General features: G+C 38.7%; 1 protein-coding gene across 5 annotated transcripts in view; it reads right to left on the bottom strand.

Annotated features, from left to right (window-relative positions):
* The window catches only part of LOC121876534 (bestrophin-2-like), a 94,279-nt gene extending 84,316 nt beyond the window's left edge, over positions 1 to 9,963 (bottom strand). For 4 of the 5 annotated variants that reach the window (XM_042381715.1, XM_042381719.1, XM_042381717.1 and 1 more), the window contains exon 1: positions 4,300 to 4,619. The gene's annotated coding sequence lies outside the window, so the exon portion shown is untranslated. Of the gene's footprint in view, positions 1 to 4,299; positions 4,620 to 9,870 lie in introns of those variants that run through there. The other variant, XM_042381716.1, reaches the window with a different exon arrangement.
* Between the last annotated feature and the right edge of the window lie 4,381 nt (positions 9,964 to 14,344).

Genomic DNA, 14,344 nt, shown 5'->3' with positions numbered 1-14,344 from the left:
GGAATTAAAAAGGGTGGGAGGGGGTAAAAAGAAAAATTGGGAGGGGGTAAAAAGGGTAGAAAATTAAAAAGGGAGGAGGGTAAAAAAGGGTGGGAGGGAATTAAAAGAATTGGGAGGGGGTAAAAGGGTGGGAGGGGGTGGGGTAAATTAAAAAATTGGGAGAATTAAAGGGTGGGAGGGAAAAAAAGGGTGGGAGACAAAAGGGTGGGAGGGTAAAATGGGTGGGAGTAAAGAGGAGGTGGAGGGGGGAGTAAAAAGGGTGGGAGAATTAAAAAAGAGGTGGGAGGAGTAAAAAGGGTGGGAGGGGGGAGGGTAAAAGGGTTAAAAAGGGTGGGAGGGAATAAAAGGGGTAAAGGGTGGAGAATAAAGGGTGGGGGGGTAAAAGGGTGGGAGGGGTAAAAAAATGGGTAGGAGGGTAGGAGGTAAAGTAAAAAGGTGGAGGGGGTAAAAGGGTAAAGTGGAGAATTAAAAGGTGGAGTAGTCAGAATTGGAGTTAAAAGATTGAGAATTAAAAGGGTGGGAGGGGTAGGGAAAAAGGGTAGGATGGAGATAAAAAGGGTAGGGAGATAATACGGGTAGGAGGGAGGTAATAACGGGAGGAGGGAGGTAATAACGGGAGGAGGGAGGTAATAAGGGGAGGAGGGAGGTAATAACGGGAGGAGGGAGGTAATAACGAGAGGGGGGAGGTAATAACGGGAGGAGGGGGTAAAAACGTGTCAAAGATGAAAATCGTTTTGGTTTTGTCTCAACTTATTATTAGCAACAAAAAACAACATCGAATTATGTCCTGTACTATTAATTGATCCTATTTGCTTCTCCTTCGTCTAAAAGTCTGTTTACGTCACTGAAGGAACACCTTACCAAATTCTGGCTCTGGTCACGATTGCCTCCTCGTTCTAAAACTTTGGTTACGCAGCTGATCGATATACTGTACACGCATGTAATAAAAAATAATGTTTATAGATTAACCATTGCATTACTAATCATTCTTGACAATAAACAGCATAATTTGTAAAATAAAAAAGTGAATATGTGAGAATACAATGCAAAGATAACTAATAGCACCAAGTAATCGTTCAAGTGGACAGTAGTCCCAGTTGCTCCAGCGCGTCAACACGCTGGCCTGCGACTCACTTCGCAAAGGAATTCATTGATTAGGCGTACCTCGTGTGGAAACATTGATTTGAACATGGTCACTGTGAGAACAATGGAAATATTTTTATATGCACAACTCTAATGTTAGGCCTGGCTCAACTACAATACAACGAGAAACTTCTACACCTTAATATAATAATTGCAATCCTTAACAAATTAGCACCTTTTGACGTTATGATTGGCTCCCAACTAATATCAAATTATTACCAATTACGATACTGATAAAAGAGCAATCAGCTGTAACACTTCAAATTTGCCTGATTCTATGTAATCATTATATTAAGAACATAAGAACAAGAATGAAGGAAACTACAGCGAGCCTATTGGCCCATACTGCTGGGCAGTCCCATACTGCTGGGCAGTCCCATTTACACCCAACCCCTATCGGTCATATATCCATCCAACCTATATTTGAAGCTACCCAGGGTATTCGAGTTAATGATGATGTTTGGTAACTTGTTCCACTCATCCACTACTCTATTTCCAAACCAATGTTTACCTATTTCGCGCCTATATCTAAATTTGTCTAACTTACAACCATTGTTACGAGTTCGCTCCTGGTTAGATAGTTTGAGTACCTTTGTTATATCATCTTTGTTTAGCCCTGACTTCCATTTATACACCTCAATCATATCGCCCCTCACTCTACGTCTCTCGAGGGAGTGCAAATTAAGATGCTTTAACCTGTCTCTGTACTCGAGGTTCCTAATGCCCCGGATTAGTCTTGTCGTTCTCCTCTGAATTCTTTCTAGAGACTCTTCATCCATTATGTAGTACAGTGTCCAGAACTGAACTGCGTAATCCAAGTGAGGTCTCACAAGCGCAAGATATAGTTTTAGGATGACCTCGCTAGTCTTGTAACTTACACACCTTTGTATGAACCCAAGTACGTTGTTAGCCTTGTTTCGAGCAAATACACATTGTTTACTAGGTTTAAGATCCCTACTTATCATTACTCCTAAATCTTTTTTAGTCGGGTCTCATGATGATTAGCCACCCCGGGGACCGCTAAGGTGCTTAAATTTCAGGTAGGTTAAATCGAGGTGCCGAATCTTCAGGTAGGCACCGTACCGAGATCCACCGTCACATGAAGGCGATACACAGTTGTAAACGGGACTGCATCCTTACCCAAGGTTTATAGACCCTGCCCTTACTTACAAGACTGTGTGTGCCTCGATCGTTATTTTCATCACGCCTTTTAAAATTGTTGTAACCACATCACTTTTACAATATGTAATGCAATAAAGTTTCATGAACTTACTCTGAATTATTTTGTACTTTTTAACCATACCACTTTGAGACTCATCGTACATATCACTCTATAGTATTCAATGTACTAATATTCAATATTCTTACTGTGTACTCGTTTGTATTTTTGTCACCATACTTCTTTAATTAACCTTATTGTGAATTATTTGGATATCACATGAAGATTAAGCACCCCGGGTAACGTGGAGTACTTAAGCTGGGGTGCCTAATCTTCAGGTGAACATTTCGGGGTGCCTAATCTTCATGAGAAAAGAACATAAGAAAATAAGGAGTCTGCAATAGGCCGGTTGGCCTGTGCATGGCAGCTCCTGTCGAGAGTTACTACCACTCTCTATCATCCATGAATCTATCTAACCTCCTTTTGAAACTTTCCAGAGTTCCCGCACTTACTACAAAGTTGCTAAGCTTGTTCCACTCGTCCACCACCCTATTTGTGAACCAGTTTCTTCCTATCTCCCTCCTAAACCTAAACTTATCCAACTTGAATCCGTTGCTCCGAGACCTATCCTGCTCGGATATTATAAGAACTTTATCTATATCCCCTTTATCGATTCCTTTCACCCACTTAAATACTTCTATCATATCTCCCCGCACTCTTCGTCTTTCTAGGGAATGCAAGTTAAGTTTCTTTAACCTATCCTGATATGGAAGGTTTCCAAGTCCCCGGAATCATTTTTGTCATTCTTCGCTGCACAGACTCTAGTGAATTTATATCCATTCTATAATAGGGGCACCAGAACTGCTGAACCGCATAATCGAGGTGCGGCCTGACTTGCGCAAGATATAGTTGCAATAAAACCTCTGCACTCTTATTACTTACACTTCTAGATATAAAACCCACGCCAAAACATCAATACTAGAAAGGTTCGTGGCGAAATACAAGTTAGTAATGGTTGGCCTCCTTTTCTTCACATTCAGCAAACTTATTTAATGCACAAAATCTATTACGATATTCAGCGCGGAAGCTGAGAATTTGACGTTAATACTACAATCCCGGAAAAAACGTCACAGAACCTAACCTATTTTATTTAATTGTTAATGGTATTTAAATCAATTGTGACTTTTCATGTGGACATTTTCGTTCACCGATGGCTAACACCAGGAGTTGTTCGATTTCCTTAGGGTTTTTTTTACACAGACGTTCTTGTTATTATAGTAAGTATTTTAAAAGAGGCGACAATTGTTTCTAATTATGGGAATTCAATTTTATTTTTTAGTTTTCTGTAAAAATATAAATCACCTGTAGTGGGCAGAGCATGAAGGTTGAGGGAAATTACGTTTAACCCCGTAATTTCGTAAAACAAGGTGAAAAACTGACCATATGACACTTAAATGGTGTATTTACTTGCTTTGTACATGAAGAATTTAATTATTTATCGTAAATATTCCTCCGAAAAAAGGCGAGTCGGCGTGTGTTGTCTGCTCCGTTTGTTTACAATCTACCTGCTTGGCCTGAGCGTCTCTACGTCCACAAAAAAGGAATATTACACCATTACGCTTCAACAAAGTTGCTTTCATTGGTACCAGATATTAAAAGAAATACTTTCTGTTTAATATGGCGGGAGGTCTGGGTAGTTTGTCATCTCCTCCAGGATTACCATGTTGACTTTAATTACCTAATTCTGATATGGGTGTTGTGAAGTGGACGGGGGATCCCCTGCTCACTGGTCGTACTGTAAGTAAATTCCCCCCCAAATTTCCTTGCAGATGTTTCATATGTCCCGATGTAAACACACTGTTATTTAGTGCGTGGACTCACTGTACTGTAATTATTTACCACCACCCTCGCTGAAGAAGTGTGCTTCACATTTGCTATTTATCTCACTAAACAGCAGTTATTAAAGCTTATCTTAGAATATTAGGCAACATACTTACCCCTCTTGGCAGGGTGTATGAAGCAGAGGAAAGACCCAATGCTACTCCCAACAAGCACCCAGTCTCTTGCTACCTCACCAAACACAACGTTTCCAGGTTGAGTAATTTTCATGAGTTGCCCATACCACCATAGGCCGTATACCCGAGCCATACAAGGTCTGAACAAATTTCAGTGACTTATTATATTGTTCTGTACTACATATTAATACAGTCATACTATAAGGGTGAGCGTCACTTAATTAATTCACAATTCAACTTTAAAAAAACTGTTACACCGATTCACTCCCTCAGTCCTCTGACGCCCACCGCATTCCACTACTAGTAACACAGGCTGACTGACGGTGAGAACTTAAGAGTTGGAGAAGCACCCTCCGGACCCAGCGGCCTGTGCTACCAAACGTACGATGTTTTAGTTCTCTAGATGATATTACTTGGGTTTTTGTAAGTTTAAATGCAAAACCTACACACACTTTTACAAAAAATGCAGTAATATTATTCTGTAACTTCTCAATCACCGTGGAACTGTCTACATGTGGAATAGAACAACACAGGTAGCTAAGAATAAACTGGCAGATTATGATGATAAACCCTTGAGGTAATAATAGTCATGCGTGCATGGATAAACTAAAGTATTATGAGAATCCGGCATAATACCTACTACTGTACTCCAAAGACTTCATCATAATTTCAAGGCAGGACAACAGTACCAATACGTTGATCCGACCAAGTCTCTTATCCTTGCCTCCGACCGATTGCCTGACCTATTCCCTCAGCGATGACGAGAAATGAGTCCTGTTTTTTGTAAAAAAAAAATGGAACTGTAACAGCGCATTACTCAGCATCCCTGTCTCTTGACTTAATGAGTGTGAGAGGACTGCGTGTCTCTTTTCTCTTTCTAGAAGGTAGTTGGAATAAAAATGGAAAGCCTGTGACATAGTATTGGATTCCTCCCCTACAAACGCTGTTTGTCGCTGAGTAGCCGACCCCGCGAATTCCTCAGTGTGTGCCTCGTGGTCTAGGTCAGCAACCAGCGCCGCCTTACATGACTGAGGTCAACTATTAAGCCACGCCTACCTCCGCTATATAAGACCTGACCTCGTGGTGACCTACCTCTTTCGACCTACACCAACCAGCAAGCAACATCTCCTCCTCCTCCTGCCTGGCGGCCCTGGCTCCCGCCAGCGCCCATGGCGACCCACAAGCTAGTCCTCTGAGCACCCTCACCAACCAGCTCTCTCTACTCAACGCTTGTAACCATGCTGCCTTCCCAGCACCAAGCTGCATTGTACATCCAATACAATATGTATACAGAGAGCACATTGTGAGTTTCCTTTCTCCATCCCATCCTGAGTGTGAACAAAACATCACGTACCCCACATCTCCCTCCCTCCCATCCACCTGTACTAGCGGCGGACGTTCAATTATTCATAATTTCACCATTAATCAACTTACTCGCCGTTCGGGCGGCTAGTCGGGTTTTTTTGTTACGTTGTTGTGAGCTATAATGTCCAGTGTTAATATATGACAAATCCTGTGATGTTTGGTAGGGTCACACTGAACATCCTTCTCATGTATCTCTTGGACCAGGACTCGAACCCTGACAGCTAGATGTCAGAAATGCTCGGTTACCAATGTACCATCATGTTTAGTGTTACCATTCTCTTCTCGCTGGCTCTTCAGTAAATTAGTACCATAGGCTTTCTCAATTTTACCTAAGTAACTTAATTATTCTTTCTCTGCATGAAATACATTACCTAAGCCATATAAATATAACCTTTTCACCCAACATATACAGTACAGTATACCTGTAGTGACAAGCTCTTCGTCTACGACAAAAATTAATAACTGTATAAATAAAGGTAAGAGCGTATTAGTCATAGTTGCTCTGGCTTAACCTAAGCACTGTGAAACTAATAAATCAGAACATGAAGCAAACATGTATACAGTCTTAAGGGTCACACCTAGGCAAGTCCGTCATGCGCCCGTGAGGTTCAGCTGAAAGCCTTTGTGTGTTAGACTCCCGGAACAATAACGTCAAGATAAATTTATTTTCATTGTTACCTTAAAGTGCAATTAGCGTAATGGCTCCCACTAACGTCTCCTAAAAATCGTTAACTTGTTTCCATTTCAATTTGAAGTTCGCGATCCTATTGCAATAACATAAATGAATGGTGATATTCCTACATAACTGACATGGCATTTTTAACTTAACGTATAATTATTTTTGCACAGGCGTTACAACGGATATAAACTGTTATGGTGCTATAATGCATTACGGGACTAAACAGCATCACCGCAGAATGCCATCACACACACACACACCGTACCCGTGACACAAGACATTCACTCACTTCCCGATATCAAAAGTCCTTACAATATACTATAGTACATCTCGGTGGTTTGTCACCCGACACAACCTGCTCCTTGGATGCAACGGGTCACTTTCTTTGTTCATGAACTTTCAACAAGTTGGCTTCAGCCACTGGCAATTTGCTCTGGACAAACCGGGCAGTGTAAGGACTTTCACAGTCGATTCTGGTACAGTTGCAGGGGTAACCCGTGACTCCAAACTATTTATGAATGAATGGGTACTGTTCTGTAACGACGGACGTGATTGGTGGATAGGTTTGTTATCGTCATATAGGTTGGCCTTTTTTTTTTTTACTGGATTAGCCCACCAGGGCACATGTCAATGACCCACATCAGGGCCTGGAGGCGAAGTAATAATAATAATAATAAAAAGATTAATAGTGAGAAACGATATATGTATGCTGTGTTGTCAAAGTAAGAGAAACAATTGAGACCCTGCAATTGTGTGTAAATGAGGCAGAGTCAGATCAGCAACCTGGGACTTGGTCACATATGGCAGCAGGGTCTACCATTAGTCAATACATTATGCTTCCAATATCTTCCCAGGCGGTAGTACCTCCCTGTTTGATAGCTGCCTGCTACCTACTACCGTTTGGGGGCACGGGTTACCACAGGGGGTGTAAGAACACATTTCCGCAACTGTACTATACCCTAGGGCCTAGAAAGTGTAGGAGGAGGGGAATGTCAAGAGGGCTTTCCACCTGCTTCTATCCATACATAGCACGGGGATACACATTCCTCTCTAACACACATTTTATTACAGTTTCATATGCTATTGCAACACCCACCGTATCAGTATTTCCTTAATGTACTGTTCTTCTGACATGGTTGATCGGAGGTAAGATTTGATTAATTTCATCCGATTAAACGACCTTTCAGCACTGATTTGACTAAAACCCCCAGGGCCGTGGCGGTAAGTACTGCTAACCTTGCTTGGGTATCCAAATGTTTTACACCAACTAGGGTTAGAAAAGGACTCTACTATATAACCAAGAGATCTTATACAAAATAAAGTTTATTTCATTTATAAATTTAACAGTATAAAATACTCTACTTCAGGCCACCTTAAAAATGTACAGTAAAAAACGAGTTAAGGTTTAGGGATGACTAGATAAAAAGAGAAAAAACATATTCTTGAGTCGCCGTCATTCACGAGCTGTAAGTCTCTTCCTTCTCGTCCACTTCATTTTATATACATCGACATCATTTTACGCTCAAATAGTATCATTGTGCAAATTGAGATGTGACAACTTTTCGTGACACCTGACCTTGTGAAATCGAATACATAATTCCAAATCTTTCTCGTCCTGTTTGTAGGAATTATAACAAGATATTTATCATTCTTTTAAATCATGTCTGTATTGATCAGTCTACATAAACGAATATATGTGAAAAAGAAGTCGACAGTCTTTGAACTCTAATCCAAACACATTAACGAAATACCAAAATGCTGAATCATATCTAGTAACTTTTTTGAGTGTAAGGAACTGCCGAGGGGAATCTTTTTGTTCAATTGATATCTTAATCGGTCAATATATGAGGAAACTTTGGATCAAAATTCATACCCGGTGCGTGTTTTTGTTCTGAACACGAATAATATGGAAGAGAAACACAAAAAAATCAATCAATCGACGAAAAAATAAACTTGAGGCCATCTTTCATACCAGAGTAACGTGTCCACAAAGGTTCACGGCGACGAGCCCAAAAAAGTTTTAAATGAAAATTAACAATAACATGACGAAGACCTTTGATACTGTTAAAAGTCTTCCCGTAGATAGCCTATTAACTACACATGTCTATCATACATTTAAAAACAAATCGTATAACAAACAGATTTTAGTGAGTTTACTGTTATGCACATTAAGGGGGGAGACATCAGATACACCGTAACGTATGATTGGGTATTAATGTTGGAGGTGAAGCTTTGGTCTCATGAGGTAAGTGAACCCGCCGCGCTGGCGTACCAACACTTCTACCCTATATTGATTCTTATTTCTCGCTGGCCTGTGTTTTCATGATAGAATAAATATAAACACTTTTAGGTAACTCCCAATCAAGTATTTCATAGCCAACCCGTGCAAATAAACATCGGATCACCTGAAATTTAGATACCCCAGCTTATTTTACCTGACGATTGAACACCCTAACCCTACTGCTACCTAAGGGGGATTAGGCAATGTCATATTTAATATGTATTCGGTTAGATAAACTTTAAAGCTTTTAATCTTCAGTTGATCCCAAACATTCCCTACCATTTTCTAAGTTAGGGTACATTAACATTACTTATAAAATGGGTTCAGATTTATGACATTCTTAAGAGAATTGTCCATACAATCGAATGCAGTGAGTACACACTTAAATACCATATACAGTAGTCTCAGAGCGCATTCTACGCCATTTTTTTTCCGAAATCTTTGTGTTCTGGCTTGGCCCCTTTCACACAATGCGGTTTAGGGTAGATGCGGTGCGGTTATATAGCAGTCGACTGATAGTTCTTATGTACCTCTTTACACTATACGGTTGCGGCGAATTCGCCGGTCTGACGCCGGATTGCATGTGCGGCCTCCCACTGGACTTGTCCGATATACCGTGCCCGTACGCTGAAACTGTAGACAAGAGTCCAAAGTTGGGTCGCTGTACACGGCAGCCGGACGAATGTGCGGCAGAAAACCGTGGTCTCTCCGGTGCGGCAACCGCATCTAGGTGCGGCGAAGAACAGCATAGTGTGAAAGTGGCTTTAAATGAGTCAGTGAAAAGACCTCTAATTTGGGGAAACGTTTTTACCATTGTAATTCTTAATAACCGTAACAGTGAACCTGTTCCAGGGGGTTCCAATTCCTCAAAATTTTCAGCCTAATTTTTTATGGAAGATAAAATATTTTAACCAATTTCAAAGGAACTCTGCCCACTATACCTGTAAGTACCCCGAGAAATTTGAATTTTCCAAATCCAATGTTCCTCCCATTTTCAGCGTCGACCTTAAACAAGTACGGATCATGTGCGGGCTATGTTCAAGTACAGTATATTCAAGAGCCGGTACATACCCAGTACTTGTCAACAATGAGTATCAGAGAATTGACTGGATGTCTGATCCAGCTATTAAGTTGACAAGTGCAGTAATGAAAAGGATAAAACAACACACATATATATATATATATATATATATATATATATATATATATATATATATATATATCTAACCTTTGCACAGACTGTCGTCTGGAAGAACGTTCCATATACAGTTCCCCGGGTGAGTGAGTTATCGAGATAATCTGGAACACCAGCTGACGTGAGCCATTTCTCTCCTGTAAGGATACCCAGGTGATGATCAGATATTCGTAAGTTTCACAGAATGATCACATAGTGGTGAAGATCACAAAAAAAGAAGTTACAATAATAATGATAACATAAGAGAAAGCTCATATTAAGGTAAAAATTGCAAAGATCACACTGTGGTAATTATCACTGTTAAATACCACACTCTGAAATACCATGACCGGATCAGTGACATTTACTGGTACTCAAATGCACATCAACCGGATAACTTTGCGTGCTTAATTCTTGCCTTTGTGGTTAAAGTTTGTTTCTTTGAGTATTGGTGTTTGCACAGTTCCCTTTGCATTTAGTCTACATTACTAGGACTTCCGAACGGAGTAATATTAGCCTACTTCGTCCAACTTTTGTGAAAGAGCGAATCTGCTTTTTCTTCGCTATGATTTGAAACGTCCGTGTTTCTATTGTAGCTAAGAGGCTGATTATTCTAGAGTTTACTTATTATTCAGGTAATGAAGTAATCTAAACACACTATCGAACTAGAAATTTTCACGTTGTCTGAATTCAAGTTAGCATCCTATGGGCGATTTGATTAACCTTTCGTTCTCTCATTCTCCTTCCTGGTTTATGACTTCTGGTGCCTTGAAATAATCCATTGAGTTATATTGTGCCGATTCTTCTCTTTGGTTTGTTGTTATATCCTTTTGTCACAATATATACCAGGCTATGTTACCTTCAACATTACTGGTATACGTAAACAATAGACCGCCATGTAGTTTTGATGTTAGTTAAGGTTACGTTTGGTTTGAGTTGGGTTGGGTGATAAACGAACCCATTTCACAAAATTATTTCCCATTTTATAAACTGGTCAATTTCACAAACGTAACGGGACTGCAATATACAGACCAGAGTGAGATCTATCAAACACTCGCAATATTCATGAATTCTAAGACCTAAAATTCATTAGCTATTTACAACCCGTAATCAGAGTACCGGAAGAAGTGTCGTATCGCCTCACTTGTGTACCCAAAATAGGGGACTGTAGATTACCCCAAAGTGAAGGTGGTATCTGCAAACCTTTATAGAGCAGTGACATATAAAGTTTTTAAAAGTACTTACCTAACTTATCAAATACGAATCTCCACAAGTTCAGTTTGTTTGATTAATTGGTGTTTTATTAGCCGTATAGTTATTTTTATAATTATTATTATTATTATTATTATTATTATTATTATTATTATTATTATTATGCATTAATGTCACTTCTTATTGTCAATATTGATTTTATTTAAACAAATACAAAGGTTGGCACAGTGTAATGTTGTAAAATGAAGACTTTGAAGCACAATTTATTCTTATTATCCATCCACGGCTTCTTCAAAGGTGAAACACATGAGGAAACTCAGGCTTGGCGCGAGCACTGGCGATGGTGGCCAGATTTTGTTGTTTTGGCGCGGACACTACAGTATTTAACATGCCGAGTGAAGTCTGACATTCTAATTTTTACTTGTATATATATATATATATACAGTATATATATAAAGTAGCTGAGCTTGGGGACGTAGCTGTCAGGAAGGACTGTTGCTATGAGCCCAGTACAGAAGTTAACCAAGGACAAAATCTTAATCAGGAAAAGGGCCTTAAAATTAAGATAAGATCTAGTTAAAAATTTTCCAACAATATTACTACCGTATAACTTAATACTAATAACAAGGCTAGTTAATTATATTACTACTGCGATTACAATTATTGACAATACAACTACAGTACAGGTATTACTATATGGTGTATCCTATTACTGTACTTTAGTACCGTAATTTCACAATGAATAGTAGTACCGTTACTATTATTTTATTGCAACCAATTCAGTAGGTTTTATTTGGGCTGCTATAGCTGCTACCACAGTGTACTACTACTACGAAATCTACCAGTTTAATCATTGCTACTATAACTCATTATAACTACTACTGAAAATAATAATAATAATAATAATAATAATAATAATAATAATAATAATGAAAATAACAATAACCCCCAAAAATATATCATAAACAACCCAGTGTCGTCTTTACAACAGGAGTCAGGTATGAATCTCATGTATAATTCAATTTTCGAGTTGGTTCAATTTTCATATTCTAGTTACTGTACGTACTTGTTGGACCAAAGCGTACTGTAGTGTTAAAAATGCTTCGGGGAGGAGTGGGTGCGGTCTTTAAATTAATATCGCCCCTCTTGGCTGTAAGATTTTCCTCGCTAATATATCTCCGCCTTATTACTTTCTTTTATAACTCATCCCTCTCCTTCCTATCTGGGTAAGTAGTGTGGAGCCAATGAAACAAGTGAGAATTCTTCGACCTCCTGTTCGTTTCTACTCTGTTAAAATAATTCTTGGGGACACAGTGAAGCAGCTCAGTCTCGTACAACGTGTGGACGGTGTGGTTAAATCGTGCTTTCTTTAATTACCCTTTGACGATGGAAAATCGAGTGAAGTATTTGCAAAACATCAACTTTTCCCAGCTGACATTAAATGAAAAGACTGAAATCAAAGCAAGAGGAAGACCTACACCAGTTTTATCCATTCAACAGAACAGTACAAGCAGGAACAAAGAATGTACACGCCAGTTTAACATCAGTGTTTATCAGAAATGTGAATGGCTCTGTGGTTGTGACGAGGCAAATACTTTATTCTGCTTTCCATTTTAATGAAATAGCAATAAACAATTTTGCTACATCGAAGAGCAGACACGCCGACTTTATTTTCAATTAATACTGGTCCATCACCACCTTCTACCACCAACACTACTACCATGCCCTGGGAATTCGTGGACATCAACTACAACTCATACCTGAGGTAGGTCAAATTTGTGTATCCTACTGTTGTGAGAGGCTTGCAGTCCCTCCATTTTATTTTTCACGAGCCGCCACTGTAAGCAGAGATCATGCCATGAGACTGACAATTAATAGATTATTGTGTGGCTGCAATCCCCCCCCCTCCTCCCGCTCATGATGAAAACGCCATTGAATCCCACGGAACAAGTATAAAATTTAATTGCTAAAATATGAACCACCAACTTCTGCAGTAATTATCAAGCTTATCGGCAACACTTTATCTATCTAAACTGCAACAAACTTCTTGAGAAACGTTGTTGCACTCATCGAGGTTCATGCATAAAAGTCGGGAAAGAAAAAACTTAGATAAACTTTGATAACATATCAACGTCGATAAACTTAGTAATTACCAAATGTTAATGCTAAATAAATTACTAAATAAGACTTACCATGTTGTGATACCCTTTAGTGGCGGATATAACATTGTTGAATAACTAAAGAATGATAAATACATAACAAATCGGGTAAGAAACTTTCGCTCATCCAACGCCATTTACATCTTCTCTATGATTGCATTTCTTAATGAAATCTAAAAAAAAGTAGATAAAATAATTTCAAACAAACTATCAATACTTTAATATAATTTGATGAAACGTTTCTTTATAAGTGTATGTGTTAAGTAGTAGTTTTTAAGGGTCGTGGTAGGAAAAAAAAGAAGAAGACATTTTACCTGCCAATAAATCATGTTAATCGTTCCTCCATCATGGCAGCCTCGTTTTTCGCAAATGCACATATGTAAACGTTTTTTTCTTGGTGTCCCAAACATTTATAGTTTCATATTTTGGTGTTTAGATGGAGAGATTAATTGATCTGATCCCTTCATATTTACAGTATTTAAATTTCAGGATATTCCTTTCATATAAATGTGCTTATTATTAACCACTCCATGCTAAATATCATAAGGCTGCCGTTTTCCTTTTTATATAATGTGACATGTTCTTTCTTTGCATACAGGACTGTACTTGTATTTATGCCTATTGTAAATAACTAGCTCATTGGAAATTTATGACAATTAATCGTACAAATCCAAACTACTATATTAAGGCTGGTCCCTTCAGGTTGTAATATATCATTACAATATAAGTTGTCTGTGAAAGTCTTTTGACTTACAGTTGCCAACAAAGAAACTAGCAAACTAGAAAAATTAATAAGTTAAAACGATTATGTTCATAGGTAATAATTGAAGCCTTCAGCTACATTCTTGGTACAGTATTTGGGTGAAGCAGCCACTACTATACAGTACAGTACAGTACTTTATATGCACCCAAGCATAGTTTTCTGTACTTTACTTATTTGAGGTTTGGAATTATGCACACTACAGTGGCTTGGTTCTTGCATATTTATTTATCTTTTGCTTATGCATTCAGAAATATCCAATGATTTTTTACAGTAAAATATAATCAAGAGGTCACTTTAGTTGCAGTAAGTGAGATATGTTACTCATCTCTATTTCTGAAAGATTTTATTCTTATGAACTACAGTAGAATTAATACCAGGAAAATAAAATAATTTC

The sequence above is a fragment of the Homarus americanus genome, unplaced genomic scaffold (assembly GCF_018991925.1).
Source record: "Homarus americanus isolate GMGI-L3 unplaced genomic scaffold, GMGI_Hamer_2.0 scaffold28, whole genome shotgun sequence".
Classification (NCBI taxonomy): domain Eukaryota; kingdom Metazoa; phylum Arthropoda; class Malacostraca; order Decapoda; family Nephropidae; genus Homarus; species Homarus americanus.
Note: the sequence above shows the minus strand (reverse complement) of the source record. Positions and strands in the feature narration are given on the sequence as shown.